Source organism: Pan troglodytes, chromosome 4 (genome assembly GCF_028858775.2).
Source record: "Pan troglodytes isolate AG18354 chromosome 4, NHGRI_mPanTro3-v2.0_pri, whole genome shotgun sequence".
Classification (NCBI taxonomy): Eukaryota; Metazoa; Chordata; class Mammalia; order Primates; family Hominidae; genus Pan; species Pan troglodytes.
The window spans coordinates 161455271-161464039 of record NC_072402.2 but is presented as its reverse complement, the minus strand read 5'-3'; positions in this window follow the sequence as shown (position 1 = coordinate 161464039).

The window sequence follows — 8769 nt, the reverse complement described above, 5'->3', positions numbered from 1 at the left end:
ACTAAAGAGCTTCTGCATAGCAAAAGAAACTACCATCAGAGTGAACAGGCAACCTACAGAATGGGAGAAAATTTTTGCAATCTACTCATCTGACAAAGGGCTAATATCCAGAATCTACAATGAACTCAAACAAATTTACAAGAAAAAAACAAACAACTCCATCAAAAAGTGGGCAAAGGCTATGAACAGACAATTCTCAAAAGAAGACATTTATGCAGCCAACAGACACATGAAAAAATGCTCATCATCACTGGCCATCAGAGAAATGCAAATCAAAACCACAATGAGATATCATCTCACACCAGTTAGAATGGCGATCATTAAAAAGTCAGGAAACAACAGGTGCTGGAGAGGATGTAGAGAAATAAGAACACTTTTACACTGTTGGTGGGACTGTAAACTAGTTCAACCATTGTGGAAGACAGTGTGGCAATTCCTCAGGGATCTAGAACTAGAAATACCGTTAGACCCAGCAATCCCATTACTGGGTATATACCCAAAGGACTATAAATCATGCTGCTATAAAGACACATGCACACATATGTTTACTGCGGCACTACTGACAATAGCAAAGACTTGGAACCAACCCAAATGTCCAACAATGATAGACCAGATTAAGAAAATGTGGCACATATACACCATGGAATACTATGCAGCCATAAAAAATGATGAGTTCATGTCCTTTGTAGGGACATGGATGAAGCCGGAAACCATCATTCTCAGCAAACTATCACAAGGACAAAAAACCAAACACCGTATGTTCTCACCCATGGGTGCGAATTGAACAATGAGAACACTTGGACACAGGAAGGGGAACATCACACACCGGGGCCTGTTGTGGGGTGGGGGCAGGGGGAGGGATACCATTAGGAGATATACCTAATGTAAATGACGAGTTAATGGGTGCAGCACACCAACATGGCACATGTATACATACGTAACTAACCTGCACGTTGTGCACATGTACTCTAGAACTGAAAGTATAATATATATATAAAAAGAAAAATAAAAAATATCATTTGGTAAACCCTTAATTTGCCCTAAATAATAGATCTGGGCAATGATCATCTAGTCTGTTAACATCACAAAACAGACGATTTACATCATTTGTCTCCTAATGAAAGTACACAAAATAACCTAATATGTATTTTGACCAAAAATAATACAATAAAATAACGTGAATCAGATCAAACCTCTAGATGCAAAAAATGAGTTTATAAGAAATACAGGGTAAGCTGCACACAGTGAGTGGCTCATGCCTGTAATCCCAGCAATTTGGGAGGCCGAGGAAGGTGGATCACCTGAGGTCAAGAGTTTGAGAATAGCCTGGCCAACATGGCAAAACCCCATCTCTACCAAAAATACAAAAATTAGCCAGGCGTGGTGGTGGATGCCTGCAATCCCAGCTACTTGTGAGGCTGAGGCAGAGGAATCACTTGAACCCAGGAGGCAGAGGTTGCAGTGAGTCGAGATAATGCCACTGCACTCCAGCCTGGGTGAGAGTGAGACTCGGTCTCAAAAAAAAAAAAAAAAAATACAGGGTATAGAGGAGCATATTAAATAACAAGTGGTCACAATCAGCAAACTTCAGAATAAGGGAAATACTATAGAACAAACAATGTAGTTTACATTGTTTCTTAACCAAATAAATTGTAAGAAGATAAAAAGTAATTTAAGAAATATAGCAGTCAAATTCAATGTGTAGATTTTATTTCTATTCTAATTTTAACAGACTACAATTTTTTAAAAGTTGCACTAACTGGATTTTTGATAATATTAGGGAATCAGCGATCCATAATGAAACATTTCTGGTACTTGCAAATGCGTTTGGGGAGAAGGTGAAGAATATGCACAGGTATAAATGGAACCAGAGTGGCCATTTGTTTATTTGTTACTATAGCTGGGTAAAGCACATATAAGGGATTCATTTCTCTCTACTCTTATTGATACATTTATAGAACAAAAAAATAAAGAAAATAAAATTTAAAAACTTATAGTTTTTATTTTTGTAAGCTGATGGAACGAAATATATATTCTCTGTTGGTACAGACATGTTTTTTGTAGTGCTATAGAATTGAAATCGGAGGAAGGGGAATAAGGATATAAAAATGTATGTAGCATAATCCCAATTAGTTTTTAAATGTATTGTTCTATTTTCATATACATATAAATGAGAGAGGGAGAGAAGGGAGAGGCGGAAACAAGCAAGCATGTAAAAATGTTAGCTGGAATTATTTCCAAGCAATAGAATTATGAGTAATTTTTAACTTCATGAAAATTTTCTCTTTTTAAGTTTTCCACATGATTTATGACTATAATAAAAAACCATAAATTATCTAAAATAAAGAACAAAAACAAATGGATCCAAAATCAAACTTATAAAGTAGAATATTAAGTCTGTCCTTTACTCTGGAGTTCATGAATAAAGTGATAATTTAAAAATAGTGAGTCACAATACCCATACATCTGCTATGATATCTTCCTGAGGCACATTTGGTCCTTTCCTTCCTTGCTTTCTGAAAGTACATGGTATACGTCTCTTTTTCTAGTGCTTATCTATTCCGTTATACTATCATTTTTAAGTGCCTCTCACTCTTCTCTTGCCTAAATGTAAAATCTTAGAGACATCTTATTCTCCTTTGTATCTCAGCACTGACGCACAACAGCAGTGTCAATGACGAGATTATTGGAGGAGTTACTAAAGTGCTGTCAAAAAGAAATAATATAAAATTAACAAAAACCAGAGAAAACAGGATTAAAACAAAGATTCTCTTTACACCAGAAGACATTTTGATGAGATCTACTAATCCATTGTTCACTCATTTAAACAAATATTAAGTTTCAATCTTGTGTTAGGTAGTTAAAGAAATGCAAAACAAAACAAAAATCATATTAACTGCCCCCAAGAAGGTCAGAATCACATAAGGGAAAAGAGAGATTCATAAATAACTGCAATAACATAATAGGAGAAATGGAGGCGTAAGTGGTACAAAAGTCCATCATGGAAGAGTAAAGAATATTTACATCCCACAGATCACAGAGGAAAAACTCTGTGGAGAAGACAGCATTGGCATTGTCTTGGAAAATGGCTCGTAAAAAACACACGGGCAAGGAATCACATGAGTAAAAAAAAAGTAGACATACACATACTTTGGCATTGTCACTAAAAACGAAAAAGGCAGAAATTGACTAGATGGAATCAGAGGCTTATAATTACGATGATTACTAACGAAAAGCCAACAACTGGTCAGATATTCATAAATTTTTTCCAGTAAATGTTTATTAAAAGATCCTGAGCACCAAGCACCATGTCCATCACCATTGTGATCCTAGCTCTGTTCGCCTGTCCACCTCAAACAGTTGTTGCCCCCAGCACACAGGCAATGTGTTAGTCTTCTATTGTTGTTCATTCCTCACTCCTCTCTCCCACCTCCCTTTCATCCCCATCCAACTCTTCCATCAAAGCTCCTTTTGGAGGTCACATTTTCAGGCCAATTACTGCCTTCGGCCACCCTCCCTGGTGCTTTGAGGGTGTGTGCACCCACCATCGTGCCCCATCACCACTGTCACTGCTGTTTCACGTTACACTCTAACTGCCTTATGCGTTTCCTCCCTGACACCATGATGGTCCTCACCTTCAAAGAGCTTTTGCTCAACATGCGCGGAAGAAGGGAGTCAAAGACGGAAAGCGGGACATAAAGAAAAAATCCTTCTCACGCAACATGCGGTTCTGCCTCTGCATTATTGGCCTGGTCATCATCATAGCCCGTAGAGCTGAGAAGGGTTTTGTAGTTGAAAACACTCCGATTCCATCTGCTAAACTATCCTACCAGACCCACTTGCTGTTAATAACAACATTCCTCTCAACTATCAAATCATTATTGACTTTTTGTGGATACATGATGGATTAATCACTGATCTCAAATGGGAATGGGAATGGCGTCCTTGATTAGTATCTAACTGTAGACGCTGAAAAGAGATTTGCTTTTCTTCTGTTTGAAAGAGTGTGCAGGGGAGGAGGATAGAGAGGTAGGGGAGGGAAGCCATCTGTAAGCATCCCTTCCGGACCAGACGTTTCTCTTTCAGAACTCCACCCTCAACACATCTCAAGAGACATGGGAACAATTTTCACCAGGGCAATCGGGTCATTGGTACTGAGTTTCTCTTTACATCAAGGGCATCCTAATGGCATTTTGTTGTTTTCGTTGTTGTTTTGCACAAAGGAAGCCAGAATATCTATTTCATTTTCTCCAAAAGATTTACATCTTGGCCAGTGTCAGATTACTTTTCACTGTCGCTGTCACGCTTGGCTACCTTCATACTGTTGACTTCATAAATCAAACTTACCTGAATGTCCCCAAATGTGGCCAGGAAGGAGAGTCTGATTCTTTTTTTAATAAGCACACACTGACCAATCATTTAGACTCCTCTGCACTTCTAGAGCTAAGGAGACATTCCCATTACCTCATAATGTCCCCTATTAGTTCTCTCTGGTTTTATTAAAACCTTTTCTCTTTCATTAAAATAAAAAGCCTCTAAAAAACTACAGTTACAGATTTTCTGCAACCCACAATTTATGGCTGCTACTTGCAACCTTCAAAAGCTTTTAAAAATAGTATCGGCTCTATTATTCTACATTATGGTAATTGTAGTAAAGATTTAAGAGGCACTTTAAGACTTTTTAGCTCTACAGTATATTTCTGTTCCAATTTCTTGCTTAGGCATTTGGGAAAGAAGGCTTATTTAAAAGCTTTACCCTCTGCCCCCTGATATACAGCTTTCCTCTTAACTACAGTAGCTGGACCTCACCACACAATTAGGGAAGCTAGGTCTCCAATTAAAGCTCAGCAAAACATGGGGCAGAGCACATCTTTCCAGAAGCCCCTTCCATTTATATGCACCTGACAATAATCAAAATTTTTCTCGTGCTAGGTACCTCTGACCCCTTCGTTATGCTTCACATTCCCTTGTTAACTCTCCACCCCTCCTTTGCTCCCATAGGAAATCAGTGCAGATAATCACAAGATTAAATAACTCTAATGCCACTGCTAAAATGTTCAAAGCCATTAATATAACAAATGCCCACAGAGCCACAGGGATTTATATAGTATTGAAATTAAACTGACCTCACCTTATCTTCGACATAGATCTGTTCTTCCTAGTTAACCTGTGTTTTCTTCTTGTTGCCCAGTCTAGGATGGTTACAATTCAAAACAACCAAGGAAACAGCTAATGGAATTTCCACAACTGTGAGCATGCATAAATCCCAATCTGGCATTGTCCTTTGTATTCAATGCACCAAATGGGATGAGCATTTTAAACACAATTCCCTCCACACACCACATTGCTAAGGCATTCTTCTTAGGCACACACCATAAGGAAAAACCACACATTCCCTGATTCTCCCTTCCCTCCTTTAGGAATCCAGTAGCATCTGGACAGCACAAATCTGTAACAGTCCCCAACTCTTCCAAGTATAGAGCCAAGTCCCAGACATTCTTGTTCTGACTACAGCTCTCCTACTGCAGAGCCACGATCTTTCATTGTATCAATATTTATCAGCTGGGGAGCTTTACACGTGAACTTCCTAACTGAGCACATTTTCCCCCAACTCCTAGCTTTCTTCCAAAGCACAGGATAGCTCTATTCCACACCTAGAGTAAATAAGCTTAAGTGTTTCTGCTTTGTTTTGCCTGGCTCCAAGTTTCCGTGTAAATTTCAGAATGGTGCAACACACAGCGATTCCTGCCCACTGGTATTTTATGATTTTAATTTGCTCGAAACCTCTGAATTTCATTATATTTTCCCATTTGGTGCATGGGATTTTTACAGTTAACAGATGTTCACTTAATAGAGTCTCCTAGTGAGCAAATCAGTTTTTTCCCTCTGGTATTCATGTAACTTTCTAGTCCTGCAATAGCTGTTTCTGGTGCCTGCCAAGTTATCTGGCAGTACAAACTCAGATAGAAAAGTGCAACAGTTCTTTGTAAATGTATATTCCCATTCCTTCCGTCCCACTCACTCCAACTTAACTACTTCCTCATTAACATCATGTGAGAAAGCCCGCAGGAGAAAACACTAACTACAAAAAACGGACAGGTTTCACTCCCAGATGAAAAGATGTTCTGCGCCCAGTAAATATTTTCTTAGCCTCTAGCCACTGAAAATGCCAAAATGTTTAATGCATCCAAAATTCTAAAGGGAGAGTTTTCCAAATTGTCCTAGACCAATCTCCAACTATTGAGTTGTTTGGAGGGCTTTATTCAAATATATCTGAGGACGTTAAAATAAATCACAACACTCTAGCAAGGTCCGCGTCCCAGGAATCCTGACTTATCTGCTTACAGTTCTTTACTTACCTAGGAAAGGAAAGGTTCTGGAGTTTCTGCAGAGGCTGTATCATAGGTTACCTTCAGGTTTCAAAAACTATCTACAACTCTGAGTAGCAGATATCCCACTGACACCCCTCTTTGTTTTAGGATACAAAGGATGATCTCTCTTGAGAAGTCATTTGGATCCCAAATTATCCGATTAAGAGGCAGAAGTACAGGGCAAAATTTCTCACTAAGAAATAGAATATCACAACTTGCTAGAAGTCTTCATTGTTATTTCTCTGCAGGGTTTCTAAGATTAGGGTTTGTGGCAAGAGAAGGATAAAATAAGGAGTGGGAGGAATTTAGGAATGTCATCAGATCGTATTCCTTTTCTCCTGATTGAAGACTCCTAAACATCTGCAACAGACTTGGTTCTCCTCGGGCCTTGTAGAGAGCTGTCTGGCTTTCTGACATAATCTTTTCCAGTGCCCTTATCTAAAATGTTCACACCCTGACCAGCTGTCCAGTCTGGCTGTGACATTTATAGCCTCTAGGTTAAATCATTTCTGAGGACTCAGCTAAATTTTTCCTCTTAATGAAGTTCTCCCTGAGCACCACCATTTATTCTAAACCAAATTAATATGTATCTCTTTGTAGCTGAGGAAGACTTTATTTTCCAAATGTCTTATTTAACAGGTAAGTAAACTGAGTCCATTTGCACCTAAGGTATTCACTTAATTTCTCATAGATGGCTAAACTGAGAGCCAGAAATTAAACACGAGGTTTCAGACACCTGAAGCACTTTCTACTACCTCAGTTACAATCTACTTTATCATTATTCTTTAGATTTTTATCTTCCTCACTATCCCTGTATCCTAAAGCATTTTTAGGTTTACTGGGCACCTCTTCTATGCTAGGTGCTGTAAATGCATTTCTCCACTTAATCCTAGCACAACTGAAAGTAACATTTATCAGTTATACTCGTTAGAAAAACAGAAACCACTCTAGATATTTCAAACAGAAGAAACGAATGTATGAAATCCAATACACTGGGTATGGGAGAGTTGAGAAGCCTAACAGGAATGGCAAGGCTACCCAGAATATAAGCTCTTAGCTCAGGGCTGGAGAGACCAGGGAGAAGGCATGTCACCATACCCATCTGTGAGGGAAGCTGCAGCGGTAGTCACCTTGTCCTGTGGGAGCTGGAACAGTGGAGGAAAGGCAGCTGCTGCCAGAGGGGCTGCATGGCGCCCACACAGGGAGAAATACTCTCACTTTTCCCTTTCTTCACCTTTTACTCTCCCACCAGTGCCTTCTGTGGGCCAAACCTAGGATAAGGCAATTAAGAAGGGAGCTTGCAGGTGTCAGACCCCACTGTGATTCAGAGCTGAGGAAGGGTTAAGACTGACTCTGAGAGCGAAGAGACAAATATCCTACACATAAAGTACCATCAGCCTCATTTATCAGTTCAAGGAACTTAGGCTGAAACATGACATACTTACGAAAGTTAGATATCTAACTTAAAAAACCTGATATAGTTCAGATGTGTTTCCCCCACCCCGCCCCTCAAATCTCATGTTGAATTGTACCCCCCAGTATAGGAATTGCGGCCTGGTGGAAGGTGACTGGATCATGGGAGTGCATTTCTCATAAATGGTTTAGCACCATCCCCTTGGTGCTGTCCTTGCAATAGTGAGTGACTTCACGTGAGATCTGGCTGTTTACGTGTGGCACCTCTCTCTCTTGCTCCTGCTCGGGCCAAGTGACATGCCTGCTCCCCCTTCATTTTCCACCATGATTGTTAAGTTTCCTGAGGCCTCCCCAGAAGCCAAGCAGATGCCAGCATCATGCTTCCTGTACAGGGTGCAGAGCTATGGGCCAATTAAATCTTTTTTCTTTATAAATTACCCAGTCTTAGGTATTTCTTTATAGCAAGGTAAAAACAGACTAATGCAGGACCAATTCTACATTCCAACTTCAACACTGTGCAATGGATTCTGTTGCCCATAATCTCTCACTGCCCTCCAATCCAATCCAGTGCCGCACAATCCAATCCAATCCAGTGCCTACAAATACTCTCTCACTGCTCTGTTTTGTCTTCCTCCTCACCCAGGAACACACAGCAGGTGCTTAATGTGTTACCAGTGAGCTGGATGAAATGCCAATCAAGCAGCCCTGGTTCTGTTCACAGGTGAAGGGCTCCCTATGTGAGTTTCCAGAGGCTGTTGATTTTAAGCTTAGAAAAACTCCTATTTATTACTCCATTTGTTGAAAAGGAAGATGGCATCATTGACTCCCAAAATCATGAATATTCATGGAGGATGACTTGAAGTCGGTCATAAGGGGCTTGTGTCTGAAATAATATGGGATACAGTTGTGTTTATGAGCAAAGCCTTTAGAATTAGACTGAGCTGGACACAAACTTTTGCTTTGAGAGTCACAAGCTGTGTGACCT